The 15,570-nt window shown below is 34.1% G+C and overlaps 1 long non-coding RNA gene across 1 annotated transcript; it reads left to right on the forward strand.

The window, feature by feature from the left end:
• Positions 1-2,517: 2,517 nt before the first annotated feature.
• On the forward strand, positions 2,518-3,208 carry LOC141391454 (uncharacterized). Its single transcript, XR_012409657.1, has 3 exons — positions 2,518-2,643; positions 2,705-2,775; positions 2,835-3,208. It is a non-coding gene; the product is annotated as an uncharacterized lncRNA (long non-coding RNA).
• Positions 3,209-15,570: the final 12,362 nt, after the last annotated feature.

Below are 15,570 nucleotides of genomic sequence, written 5' to 3' on the forward strand. Positions count from 1 at the left end.
TGGGCTATATCGGTCCACGTTTTGGTATAGCCCCCATATAACGGTACCCCCCGATTTACGGTATTTTGACGTTTTTAGCTACATTTTCACACCGATTTGGCTATAATTTGACATTTAGGGTTCTTAAGTGTCAATAAACATATATAACAAAACTTGTGGACATAGGTCCACGTTTTGGTATAGCCCCCATATAACGGTACCCCCCGATTTGCGGTATTTTGACGTTTTTAGATACATTTTTAGACCGATTTAGCTACAATTTGACATTTAGGGTTCTTAAGTATCAATAAACTTATATAACAAAAGTTGTGGACATAGGTCCACGTTTTGGTATAGCCCCCATATAACGGTACCTCCCGATATACGGTATTTTGACGTTTTTAGCTACATTTTCACACCGATTGTGCTATAATTTGACATTTAGGGTTCTTAAGTGTCAATAAACATATATAGCAAAACTTGTGGACATAGGTCCACGTTTTGGTATAGCTCCCATATAACGGTACCCCCAGATTTGCGGTATTTTGACGTTTTTAGCTACATTTTTAGACCGATTTAGCTATAATTTGACATTTAGGGATCTTAAGTGTCAATAAACTTATATAATAAATTTTGTGGACATAGGTCCACGTTTTGGTATAGCCCCCATATAATGGTAGCCCCCGATTTACGGTATTTTGAAGTTTTTAGCTACATTTTCAGACCGATGTAGCTATAATTTGACATTTAGGGTTCTTAAATGTCAATAAACTTATATAACAAACGTTGTGGACATAGGTATAGGTTTTGGTATAGCCCCCATATAACGGTACCCCCCGATTTACGGTATTTTGACGGTTTTAGCTACATTTTCAGACCGATTGATCTATAATTTGACATTTAGGGTTCTTAAGTGTAACTAAACTTATATAACAAAAGTTGTGAACATAGGTCCACGTTTTGGTATAGTCCCCATATAACGGTACCCCCGATTTACGGTATTTTGGCGTTTTTAGCTACATTTTCAGACCGATTTAGCTATCAATTGACATTTAGGGTTCTTAATTGTCAATAAACTTATATAACAAAAGTTGTGGACATAGGTCCACGTTTTGGTATAGCCCCCATATAACGGTACCTCCCGATATACGGTATTTTGACGTTTTTAGCTACATTATCAGACCGATGTAACTATAATTTGACATTTAGGGTTCTTAAGTGTTAATAAACTTACGTATTAGAAGTTGTGGACATAGGTCCACGTTTTGGTATAGCCCCCATATAACGGTACCCCCCGATTTACGGTATTTTGACGGTTTTAGCTACATTTTCAGACAGATTGATCAATAATTTGACATTTAGGGTTCTTAAGTGTAACTAAACTTATATAACTAGTGGACATAGGTCCATGTTTTGGAATAGCCGTCATATAACGTTACCGCCCGATTTCAGGTATTTTGAGAATTTTACCAACAAGTTTTAACCGAATTATCTGTAAACATTTGACATTTGAAATTCTTAGTGGTCACCACACCTCTCCACCAAAAATTGTTAAGAAAGCCCCCATATAACGGTACCTCCCGATTTTCAGTAATTTGATGATTTTAGCTACAATATTAAACCGAACTAGCAGTAATTTGACATTTGAAGTTCTTAGTGGTCAGAACACCTCTCCATCAAAAATTGTCAACATAGGTCCATGTTCGGATATAGCTCCCATATAACGGTACCTCCCAATTTTCAGTAATTTGGCAATTTTAGCTACAATTTTTAACAGAACTAACTGACATTTGAAGGTTGTAGTGGTCACCACAGATCTACATCAACAATTTTCAACATAGCCCCAATATAACGATACTTCCCGATTTTCGGTACTTGGAGGATTTTACTTAAAATGTTTAACCGAACGTAGGTCCATGTTTTGGTGTAGCCCCAAAACAAACCTCCCGATTTTCCGTACCTTAGCTTTATTTTTTGGACGAACATTCTGTAATTTGAAATTTAAAAGTCAACAAAAATTCTGCAACAAAAATTGTTCATTTAACTTCATATTTTCGTATAGCCCAGATACCTCCGAACTAGCTGTTAATGACATTTGAAGTTCCCACGTTATGTACCGATTTTCGATATTTTGAGGATTCTAGCTAAATTTTTTAAACGAATTAGGAGTTATTTGACATTAAAGGCTTCCATCAAAAACTGTCAACATAGGCCCATGTTTTATTATAACCCCTTTATAACAGTACCCCCCAATTTCTAGCCCATCAAAAATTGTCAACATACATAGTTAAATATAGGCACCATAAAAAAGGGCCTCCCGGATGAAGCATTTTATGTACATTATCTGACATTTTAACGTACTCACTTAAAGTTGGGGACAGGAATGAATATTTTATGGTGGAGGGTATGAAAAGTTCGGCCCGGCCGAACTTAATGCTTTTTTACTTGTTTATATTCATTCACATCTATTTCGGACGTTAAAAATATTGTTAAAAAACCAAATAAACAGGTTTTACAAAATAGTTAGTTTGTTGCTTGGTAAATAGTGGAGGTTTGAAACAATATAAAATTAGCCCCAGGCACAAATTGGAATCAGTCGTATTTTGGGTTCAGAAAATCTTAAACTAAAAAACAAAGCCGTTTGTTAGCAATATGAAATTTGTGGTAAGAATTTAAAATAAAAAAACTAACAATACAAAATCTAGAAAAAAGATTTTTATTTCAGTTATTCCTCGCTGTACTTTTTGTAATCACCTATATAGCATGGGCAGATACAAAGGTGTTACAAAGCATAGAGTAAGTATTGTTGGAATATATTTAAATATTTGAATAATTATTCATTTGTACCTACATAGCCTTAGAGACGGTCTTAGTCCACGTATTGAACAAATTTCTTTCAACAATCCACCTACTGGGGGTGGCAAATTTCCACCATGTAATATTAAAAGTTTATGTTAAAAATAAGTTTTTTCTTAGATTTAACAAAGAAAACTCATTAACTACAAAAATGAAATAGGCATGCTATAAATTTTGCTTTTAGATTTCATACTAAAAAACATAATGCATAACAATGTCTTAAAAATTCAAATTGAAAATCAAAAATCTTAAAATAAAAAAAAATGCGTTTACTTACCGTGTTCAGATTAAATCCTATCCTTTTGTTTCGAAAGAAAGAGAACTAAATAAATATTCTCCTCCTGTTCCTTTTACTATTCGGGGGTCTTGTTTAAAAAATCCGTGTTTTTTGGGGCAATAATTTCGTACATCAAAAAGTAATGAATTTCTATAATTTCTAGGGTTCGTTTATAGTTGTTGTTGCTTGTTAGTGGTCGATGATGACAATGCTTGGAATCAATCAGAATTTTTAATGCCGTTGATTTCTAGAACAAAATTTCCAAAAGTTTTAAAAACTCAAAATACTTTAAACGTAAGTCGTGAAGAGGGAGTTACAAAGTTGTGTTTGGGGAGGGGGGTGGTGAAATGACATCGATCGAAGATTTGGAAGAATTAGGTTTGCTTATAGAAATCTTAGTTTGGTTGTTGTTATTGATGATGTTTAGTTTAATTTGAAATTATGACTGAAAAGAGAAAGAGAGAGAGAGGTCGAGAGAAAATTAAAATTTGTTTTCAAGTAGGCAGAAAAAATTAGGTCGTAATTTGTTTAAAGCGCCGGCAATGAGTGTGAAATCATGAGCACATGAATTGGTTAACTAAGGTATCTACTTTATCCAAAAGAGGTGGATAATGTATCTACTTTATCCACATGACGCAGATAATGTACCTAATTCATCTACATGTGTATAGTTTATCTACTTTATCCACCTTATGTGGCTAAAGTAGCTCATTTATCGACATGATATCGATAGTATATCTAATTTATCCACATGACGTCGATAATTTATCTAAGTTATCCACATGACGTGGATAATTTATCTACAGTATCCACATTGGTGCCACCGTGGTGCAATGGTATGCACACCCGCCTTGCGCGCATAAGGTAGTGGGTTCGATTCCCCGGCCAGGCAACATCAAAACACTTTTCAACGGTGGCAATATACCCCTCAGTAATGTTGGCGACATTTCCTGAGTATTTCAGCCATATAAAACTTCTCTACAAAGTGGTGTCTTAGACACGCCGTTCGGACTCGGCGATAAACTGTAGGTCCCATATCATTGAGCTAATATGAATCGGGGTGCACTCATTGGTATGAGAGAAGTCTTCCTTGTCCCTTATGGGATGTTTGTGGAACAATTATATATATTATATCCACATGACGTGAATAATTTATCTACAGTATCCACTTGACATGGATAATTTTTCCACAGGACGTGAATAATTTATCTACATTATCTACATGACGTGGATGATGTATCTAATTTATCCACATGGCGTGGATAATTTATCTAATGTATCCAAATGACGTGGATGACGTATCTAATTTATCCACATGGCGTGGATAACGTATGTACTTTACGTTTATTTTTTATCCGTATAGCATGGATAAATTGTCTACTGTATCCGCACGAGGTAGATAATGTATATACTTTATCTGTTTGACGTGTATAAGGTATCTTATCTTATGTGCATGACGTGGATAACTTATCTACTTTATGATTTGGAAAATGTATCTAATTTATCTGTATCTACTTTATCTACATGACATGGATTATTATTATCTATTTTATTTACATGACTTTATCGACGACTTCACAGTAGTTTTTCAATACCACCTTGAGATCATGTCAGACGAGACCCTACCTACAAAACACTTTAGGCATAAACGATATGTAACCTTGAGTTAATTATTGTTTGGCTGAACTTATGTACAAGTTCCGATACAGGCGTATGGACTTGTAGGGGTTCTAAATCTACACAGTAGTTCTAGAACCGAAATTAATTGTTGTCCAAAAGACGAACATCAACACTTCAATGAATATAGACAACACAACAAGTATTCAGGCGATACTTACGTGTTGCTATTAGGAAACTGGTGGTGTAGGTTGGTTTAAATAAAACACTAGGTTAATTTATAGACGCAGGCGGTCTGAAACTTTTATTTTATTTATAGTTATATTATTCTGCAAAGGTGCTGCTTCTGCTTCAAGTATTACAGATTGATTTTTCTCTTTAGAGATGGTATGACGACCTTTGGTGACAGCTTTTATGGCGCCGATAAATGGAAAATTGTCGAGGTTATCGATACGCACGTCCAATAGACTCCAAAACTCGACATGCCGGGCCCCTTGCACGGGTGCAACATTATAAAATGTCCTCGGAAGGATTGGGTATACTGATTTTCACGTATTGCAATTTTAAAAAATTTGTGTTCTTGGCAAATCAGCCGATTCGTTTTTAAAGGCTCGACTTTGGTGGTGTAGGTTGGTTTAAATAAAACACTAGGTTAATTTATAGACGCAGGCGGTCTGAAACTTTTATTTTATTTATAGTTATATTATTCTGCAAAGGTGCTGCTTCTGCTTCAAGTATTACAGATTGATTTTTCTCCTTAGAGATGGTATGACGACCTTTGGTGACAGCTTTTATGGCGCCGATAAATGGAAAATTGTCGAGGTTATCGATACTCACGTCCGATAGACTCCAAAACTCGACAACTTAATTAATAATTAAAATTGTTTACCAACAGACCAGCGTATTGAAAAAAATTATAATTATCAAACCCGTTATTTTTTATATTCATTCACATCTATTTCGGACGATAAAAATATTGTTAAAAAACCAAATAAACAGGTTTGTTGTTTGGTAAATAGTGGAGGTTTTAAACAATATAAAATTAGTCCCAGGCACAAATTGGAGTCGTATTTTGGGTTCAGAAAGTCTTAAACCAAAAAACAAAGCCGTTTGTTAGCAATATGAAATTTGTGGTAAGAATTTAAAATAAAAAAACCTAATAATACAAAATCTAGAAAAAATATTTTTATTTCAGTTATTCCTCGCTGTACTTTTTGTAATCACCTATATAGCATGGACAGATACAAAGGTGTTACAAAGCAGAGAGTAAGTATTGTTAGAATATATTTCAATATTTTAATAATTATTCATTTGTTCATTTAGAGACGGTCTTAGTTCACGTATTGAACAAATTTCTGTCAACAATCTACATACTGGGGGTGGCCAAATTCAACCATGTTTATTGAAAAGTATATTTAAGGAATAGGTTTTTTTCTTAGATTTAATAAAGAAAAACCATTAACTATAAAAATGAAATAGGCATGCTATACATTTTGCATTTAGATTTGATACTAAAAACATAATGCATAACAATGTCTTAAAAATTCAAATTGAAAATCAAAAATCTTAAAATAAAAAAAATGCGTTTACTTACCGTGTTCAGATTAATTCCTTTCCTTTTGTTCCTTTTACTATTCGGGGGTCTGGTTTAAAAAATCCGTGTTTCATACGATGTTTTTCCTTGTTGTTGTTGTTCCGCAGTGTTTCTGGAGGCAATAATTTCGTACAACAAAAACTAATGAATTTCTATAATATCTAGCTTTCGTTTATTCCAAAGATAGTTGTTGTTGCTTGTTAGTGGTCGATGATAATAATGCTTGAAATCAATCAGACTTTTTAATGCTGTTGATTTCTCGAACAAAATTTCCAAAAGTTTTAAAACCTCAAAATACGTTAAACGTAAGTCGTGAAGAGGGAGTTACAAAATTGTGTTTGGGGAGGGGGGGTGGTGAAATGTCATCGATCGAAGATTTGGAAAAATTGGGTTTGCTTATAGAAATCTTAGTTTGGTTGTTGTTATTGATGATGTTTAGTTTAATTTGAAATTATGCCTGAAAAGAGAAAGAGAGAGAGAGGTGGAGAGAAAATTAAAATTTGGTTTCAACTAGACAGAAAAAATTTGGTCGTAATTTGTTTAAAGCGCCGGCAATGAGTGTGAAATCATGAACCCGACAATTAATTTAATTGAAGGAAAGTGTGTTGCAATAGTAAAAAGGTTTGTAAATATTGTTATTTATTTTATAAACGAGGGTGGTGTATACAGTCAGGGAATAAATAAATAAATCGACATAACCAGGATGTGGAATCCATTTTTTTAACATATCCACATAATGCCGATAAAGTATCTATTTTGTCCACATGAATTGGTTAACTAAGGTATCTACTTTATCCAAGAGAGGTGGATAATGTATCTACTTTATCCACATGACGCGGATAATGTACCTAATTCATCTACATGTGCATAGTTTATCTACTTTATCCACCATATGTGGCTAAAGTAGCTAATTTATCGACATGATATCGATAATTTATCTAATTTATCCACATGACGTCGATAATTTATCTAAGTTATCCACATGACGTGTTATAATGCCGATAAAGTATCTATTTTGTCCACATGAATTGGTTAACTAAGGTATCTACTTTATCCAAAAGAGGTGGATAATGTATCTACTTTATCCACATGACGCGAATAATATACCTAATTCATCTACATGTGCATAGTTTATCTACTTTATCCACCTTATGTGTGCTAAAGTAGCTAATTTATCGACATGATATCGATAATTTATCTAATTTATCCACATGGCGTGGATAATTTATCTAAGTTATCCACATGACGTGGATAATTTATCTACAGTATCCACAGGACGTGAATAATTTATCTACATTATCAACATGACGTGGATGATGTATCTAATTTATCCGCATGACGTGGATGATGTATCATTTATCCACATGGCGTGGATAATTTATCTAATTTATCCAAATGACGTGGATGGCGTATCTAATTTATCCACATGGCGTGGATAACGTATCTACTTTACGATTATTTTTTATCCGTTTGGCATGGATAAATTGTCTACTGTATCCGCACGAGGTAGATAATGTGTATACTTTATCTGTTTGACGTGTATAAGGTATCTTATCTTATGTGCATGACGTGGATAACTTATCTACTTTATGATTTGGAAAATGTATCTAATTTATCTGTATCTACTTTATCTACACGACATGGATTATTATTATCTATTTTATTTACATGACTTTATCGACGACTTCAAAGTAGTTTTTCAATACCACCTTAAGATCATGTCGGACGAGACCCTACCTACAAAACACTTTAGGCATAAACGATATGTAACCTTGAGTTAATTATTGTTTGGCTGAACTTATGTACAAGTTCCGATACAGGCGTATGGACTTGTAGGGGTTCTAAATCTACAGAGTAGTTCTAGAACCGAAATTAATTGTTGTCCCAAAGACGAACATCAACACTTCAATGAATATAGACAACACAACAAGTATTCAGGCGATACTTACGTGTTGCTATTAGGAAACTGGTGGTGTAGGTTGGTTTAAATAAAACACTAGGTTAATATATAGACGCAGGCGGTCTGAAACTTTCGTTTTATTTCTAGTTATATTATTCTGCAAAGGTGCTGCTTCTGCTTCAAGTATTACAGATTGATTATTCTCCTTAGAGATGGTATGACGAGCTTTGGTGACAGCTTTTATGGCGCCGATAAATGGAAAATTGTCGAGGTTATCGATACTGACGTGCGATAGACTCCAAAACTCGACATGCCGGGCCCCTTGCACGGGTGCAACATTATAAAATGTCCTCGGAAGGATTGGGTATACTGATTTTCACGTATTGCAATAAGCCATCGTTTCGTTCGCAAATAAGATTTTCTTCGTTAATGTAGGAACTATGGTCGTGCGTTGTTTCCAGTTCTTCTATGTAATTCGATGTGTATTCAGGTCTTTCCCAAGCGAAATTCTGAACTACTGCAACTTTTTTCACGCCTTTTGAGGTGTTGTGTCCTGGTGGCCAATGCTTCTCGGTGGTCAAGTCTTTCCCATGCAATCATATTATGTTAGTCTGCAAAACGTTGAAGCAAAGAAACCATACTCTATATGGCATATTAATAAAAGTTAAATCTCAAGTTTTAGATACACTTTTCTGGCTAAAGTGAAACCATTTTTTGCTGAAAGTCTTTCTTCCTTTATCTCAATTTCCACCTCTAGTGGTCATATTTTTCATTTTTTATAACCAACTTTTATTTTTTTTAAGTAAACCAACGATTTTATTACGCTTTTCTAGCTAAAGCGAAACCATTTTCTCTTCATAAGCATTCAATTCTTAAATCGATTTTTAGAGTAATAACCACCTCTAGTGGTTATTCATATAATTGGATCATTTACCATTTAAACAATTTTTTTGCATCTTTTGTTTAAAGTGAAAACGTTAATGAGGCACCTCTAGTGACTCATGAAAGGATTTGTAGACATTTTCTTTGAAATTACCACCTCATGTGGATAATTCATTCTTTTCATTTCTTCTTTTTTTATTAAAATCTTTTCATCTCTATTTTAATATTGTGTTATTTTTTTATTAGCCACCATTAGTGACATTTATTGTTTACCGTAGAATCAATATTAAATTGATCTACGAATTTCCGTTGCCTCTTCAATATTTTCACAATACGCGGATGATTTGCCAAAACCTAACCACCAGTTAATGTGTCAGCGACACAGGATTCTATTTGAAAATCTGTTGCCACGAAGGGCAATATGATCTATCTGTCGCAATCTTCAACGATCTTCAACAAATATCATACATATATGTACTTCAATGAATCAAGTTAATTCTTTTCAAACGTTGGTACATTTTCTCAATGTCACCATATTACGAGGGCAGTTCGGAAACTTCTTAGCCTAGCACAAAAAGCTTGGTATAAACAGAAAAAAGTTAAGTGTTTTGAAAACTTCCATCTCTGTTATGAACACTTGTTAAATTTTGTTTCGATTTGGCAACTCCTTCATATAGAAACAGGTGTTCAAAAAAGACGCATCCGCAATTTTTTTACAATGGAAAAATTAGAAATGCGTGCTGTCATTAAATATTTACACAAAAAATGTTTATTGGGACAAGAAATTTATAATGATATGGTGAATGTGTTAGGTGAAAGTGCTCCTTCATATGCAACAGTAAAAAATTGGGTTGCTGAATTTAAACGTGATCGTACAAGCATTAAAGATGAACCACGTAGTGGACGTCCAAAAACAGCAACAACAACAGAAATTGTAGCCAAAGTGCATGATATGGTATTAAATGATCGACGAATAAAAGTGCGTGAAATTGCTAATATCATGGGCATCTCAAATGATCGAGTCCATTTAATTTTGCATGAAGAACTACAGATGAAAAAGCTTTCTGCAAGATAGGTGCCGCATTTGTTAACAGTCGATCAAAAACGCATAAGAATGAACATTTCTCAAGCTTGTTTGGATCGTTTTAAGCGAAATAAAATGGATTTTAAGCGTCGTTTCATAACTGTTGATGAGACATGGATCCACTACTATACTCCAGAGACAAAAGAACAATCCAAACAATGGACTGAAGCTGGAGGAAATGCCCCAAAGAAGGCAAAAACAATTCAATCGGCTGGTAAGGTTATGGCAACGGTTTTTTGGGATTTCAAAGGTATTTTATTGATTGACTATCTGCAAAAGGGTAAAACAATAAATTCAGAGTACTATTGCAACCTTTTGGATCAATTAAATGTACAAATTCGAAAAAAACGTCCTGGCTTACAACACAAAAAAATAATTTTTCACCAAGACAACGCACTAGCGCACAAGAGTGTTTTAACAATGGCTAAAATCAACGAATTAAAGTACGAGTTGCTTGACCACCCACCTTATTCTCCTGATTTAGCTCCCAGTGACTTTTACTTGTTCCCAAATCTAAAAAAAATTCCTTGCTGGCAAGCGTTTTGCGTCAAATGAAGATGCAATTACAGTTGTAAACCACTATTTTGAAGACCTTGAGGAAAACTATTTTAATCAAGGGATAGAATTGCTAGAAAAGGGTTGGACTAAGTGTATTGAAGTTTCAGGAGATTATATTGAAAAATAAAAATATTTTTGAAAAACTAACTATTCTCTTTCATTGATAGGCTAAGAAGTTTCCGAACCGCCCTCGTACTCGTTCATACTTGTACAATCGCCAATGGAACAATTAATATTTTGCCTCTATACACATCATTTTCAACATCACTTTCATCATTTTGTTCCAAATTACAAACACAAGTACCAATACAGTCGAAAGAACTTGTTCCTTGAAATTAAACTATTCATAACCATACATAGTTTCACATCTCAAATTAATAGATCATATCTGTTCTTCAACAATATTTAACTATTGTTTTATGTCGCTTTTAGTTTTGTTTGCCGTATTTTCCATATTTCTGTTGTTAGTTATGTGTCCATAGATATACCACCCAAAGAAGGAATTTTGAGCTATCATGCTCCCAACTACATTTCTTTTAGTTCCATTTAATATAATGGATGGTATCAAATCACTTCCGATTAATATGTCCACTTGATCTGACTTTAGGAATCCTGGATCGGCAAAGTTTCAGCTTATGAACTTCTCTCAAATTTGAAATATTATATGATTTATTTGGAATTGAACTAGTCAAGTTTGGAATAACTGCGACATTTGAGTTTATATCGGAGTTAGATCCACTCAAAGTTATGTTACACATTGCATTACTATGTGCAACCACTGACCCACTTAGCCCACTTATATTAACAGCTTTGGTTCTTTTTGTTTTAATATCTATTTTCTTCACCATTCTCTTTGTTATAAATGATCGTTTAGATCCTGTATCTATTAATGCCCTTGCAGAGAATGTTTTTCCGGCATGTTTGATTTTTACAATTGCCGTTGGTAACAAAACATCATCTTCACTCATAGATAAATGCGTTTCTATATTAGAAGTTTGTACTGGAGTATGGGAAGTACTAGGCATGTCATCTGTCGTGACATGTGATAATGTTTGCCTATTTGCCTCCGATCGAGGACTTTGAGAACCACGTGTTGGTGGGTTCGTAATCGTTGGAAATTGTGACGCATTCCCTATATGTAACTTTGTATGAAGCTTCTTCTTGCAATATAAGCATCTATGCATACTAAAACATTCTTGGTGTTACATGTCCACTTTTAAGACAATTATTACACAAACAATTCTCACGTGAAAACTCAACTCTTTCATTCACTGTCATATTATTAAATCTCCCACAGTTCTTTAGTATGTGGTTTTTACCACACATGACACATCCATTAGATAGTGTCGTATGCGCATTTTGATGCGCTGTAAATTCGTATTCATTGGTCTGAGGTACTTGTCTTCTAAGACTATCGATTCGCTCAAGAACTCGATGTCTGTTTCTTAGGAAATCTTCCATTTGAGACCATTTGGGTAGCTCTGAATGTGATTCGAGCGATTGTTCCCAAAGGGTCAAAGTCTCAATCGGAAGTTTGGTTGAACACAAATAAATTAATATCGGATCCCACTGATCCACTTTTACATTGTGTGCCTTCAAAATAGCTAGACAATCGCTAACTGTTGATTGAATTCTCTTTATATCTACACTAGATTCAACCTTAGCTGGCAAAAGATTAAATAAAATGTTCACTTGGTTATCTACCAGAACTCTCAAATTCTCGTATCGCACAGACAATGCTTCCCAGGCTAAGGAAAAATTCTGATCTGATAGTGGATAACGATGAACAATTCTCCAATATCCCTAACAGTTGGCCATTCTTCATAACTTCCGTAGAAGTCTTGAGTGTCACAAGATGGCACTTTAATACAAATTTCCGACATATCAAATTGTAACTTCGCCTCTAGCGGTGGTATTTTGATTTTTGTCTTTTCTATTTTTCAATATTTCTAATAAATTGGCCTTTGTCGTTTGATACATGTCTCTGACGGACTCAAACATCTTTTTGGCTGTCAATTTATATTTTTTATCTTTCTCATCTTCTGTTTCTACAAAAAAGACATATTCAAATGCACTGCGTACATTGTGCCAATCTTCATCAATTGATTCTAACTTCGTTTCTATCAAAGAATCTGAAAGATCTTTCTCTGGAGTTTTTTCCAGTTTTTTGCAAGTTTGAATAAGGCTGTCGGTTTCGTATTCAAATTTAGCACATGTCATTGAATCCATATTGATATTATAAATTTATGCGTTTTTATGTTATTATTTTTATGTAAATTATTTATCGTTATTATTTATCTTTTTAAATTTTATTTCTTATTATTTTATATTTTTTTATTATTTATATTATACTATCAAACTATAACTATCATTTTATTTATTTGTAAATAAATAAAATGTAATTATTTCGAAAATTGTTTTGTGTTTGCAGTATAATTTTCGTATTCTCAATAAAAATTTAAATTATAAATTTTAATGAAAAAATTATATTATATTTTTTTAATTATTTGTAAATTTTATGTTATTTATTAACATATTTATTGTATTTTATTAAATTATTATTATTTTTTATTGAAATTATTATCGTTTTTATTATTGTTTCGAATTCAATAATTTATGCTACGTTTTATACGTTACGGTCTACAACCTTGCGTTACGTTACACTAATTCACAAAGGTTTGTGTCCACACTAAATGATCAATAGTCGATATGGCAACAGTTGACTATTGACAAATCGATCAAGCACAACAATAAACAGATGGCAATATTCGTTTATATGTTGTAAATGACAAATGAAAACAAACAATAAACAAATGAAACAAAATGATGTGGAAAAGTGATGAGTGAAAATGATAACTGTTTTATTAGAAAAAATGATGTTAGTGTATTTTTTTTTTTTTTTTTTTTTTTGACAATTAATGCTTGAAAGAGTAGCGCTCTCCTTGGCCCACTCCTACCTAGAGGAGTTTGAAAGATGTTCAGAGCCATAAACCAAAGTACAATGTATCAAAATAAGAAGATCAATCGATCAATAATCAGATTAAAGCTCAATATTAGCTCTTTTACAAAATTCCACAATTACATTTAGGCTGCCCATGCCAAATTTACTCACGAACTCCTCTACGGTGAGGACTTCGTACAAAGAACTGAAAATTCTTCTCGCGTCATTATATTTAGAGCAGTTGAAAATTATATGTGAAGCAGTGTCATTTAATTTGCATACTTCACAGTCACTGGATAAGACCACGTTCATTTTGTGCAAGGTATTGTTACAGAAATAGTGACCACTTAGGATTCTGTTTAGAGTTTTTTGTTGCAGTGAGTTCAAAGAGGAATTTTTGAACCAAGGGGTTCTGCATGTGTTCGGAAAAATCTTAAAAAATTGCGAGTTGCTGTTTCGAGCTATTACAGTATACTCACTTGACCATTCCTCCCAAATCTGTCTGGCTATTTCGTTAATTGCATCGCCAATTGGCCATGACAATTGGAGAAGGGTGCCATCGTGTTCAGCGTTTTTTGCGGCGAAGTCTGCGATGTCATTGTATTTTATATCCGAGTGACCCGGAATGTAGTGTATTTCGATTTTGTCTGCGTAGTTGTTTGCTTTCGTTACAAAATGGTCAATCAGGTAATTTTTGTGATTCCTATTAGATATCGCTTGCAGGCCGCTAAGGCTGTCTGTAAGAATAGCTATTTTTTTAATATTGTTATTTTCAGCGTAACATATTACCTGTAGGAAGGCCAGTATTTCCGCTGTCATAGAGGAGAGTTTTTTCTTTACGAAGAAGGATTTAGTTGTTTTCGAGCTCAAATGATAGAAGGCAGCTCCTGATTTGTTGTTCTGGACAGATCCATCCGTAAAAAAGATTTCGAATTCTTCCTTCACAAGTTTGTTAATTTTTTCCTGTAGCAATTGAGAAATAATGCTTGAGTTGGCTTCAGACTTTTTCCTGGCTGTATTCTTGAAAAAATCGCTCACTGTCTCTATTTTTTTTGGCTTTACCCAAGTTGTTTTAGTCGGAGCGATCTCCTTTAGTACGTTTTGAAATTTAGACCAGACTTTTGCGTAGCTTGTATTTAAGTCACTATTTTGTTCGACTGCGTTTACGGCTGGTATATTGAAGGCTTTGCATTTCACCAGTTCTTTTGCTGTTGCCAGTTCGAATCTGTATCGTGGAGGAAGTTCTGCCGCTAAATTATAGATAATAGGGATCGGTGTAGAGCGTATGAGACCAAGCGCTTTTCTGAGGTTTTCTTGTGCACAGGTTTTTAGCTTCTGCTCTGAGGTTTTTGTTAGATTTGACAAAGTGGCTGCCCCGTATTCTAATTTCGGTCTTGCAAAAGCCTTGTAGAACTGAATCGCTTTTGACGGTTTGACGCCGAATTTGCAACCACTGAGAATCTTAAGAAAAGAGCAACTGTTTTTCACTGCAGAGGTTGAATTATCAATGTGTATTTTCGCCGAGCCGCTTGATGTTAGAGTTACACCCAAATACTTAAGGTTGTTGGTTTGACAAAGCTCTACGCCGTCTATTTGAATGTTCAGTGGACGAGACCTTCTATTGAAGTGCATTACCTTCACTTTCCCCATGTTGAAGTGGAGGTTTATTTGTTCACATTTCGTTTTAAACTCCAGAATTTTAGCAGTGAGGGTTGTTTTGGCCGCTTGTAAGTTTGGCCCGTGACAAAGCAGGAAAAAATCGTCTGCGAATTGGTGTAGTGTACAGTATTCTGAATTTACTGAGTGAAGACTTGCCGTGTAAACGTTGAATAGGATTGGGCTTAAACCACTGCCTTGTGGTAGACCATTTTTGATGGTAATC

Source organism: Musca autumnalis, unplaced genomic scaffold (genome assembly GCF_047663935.1).
Source record: "Musca autumnalis isolate F117 unplaced genomic scaffold, ASM4766393v1 scaffold_1, whole genome shotgun sequence".
Taxonomy (NCBI): Eukaryota; Metazoa; Arthropoda; class Insecta; order Diptera; family Muscidae; genus Musca; species Musca autumnalis.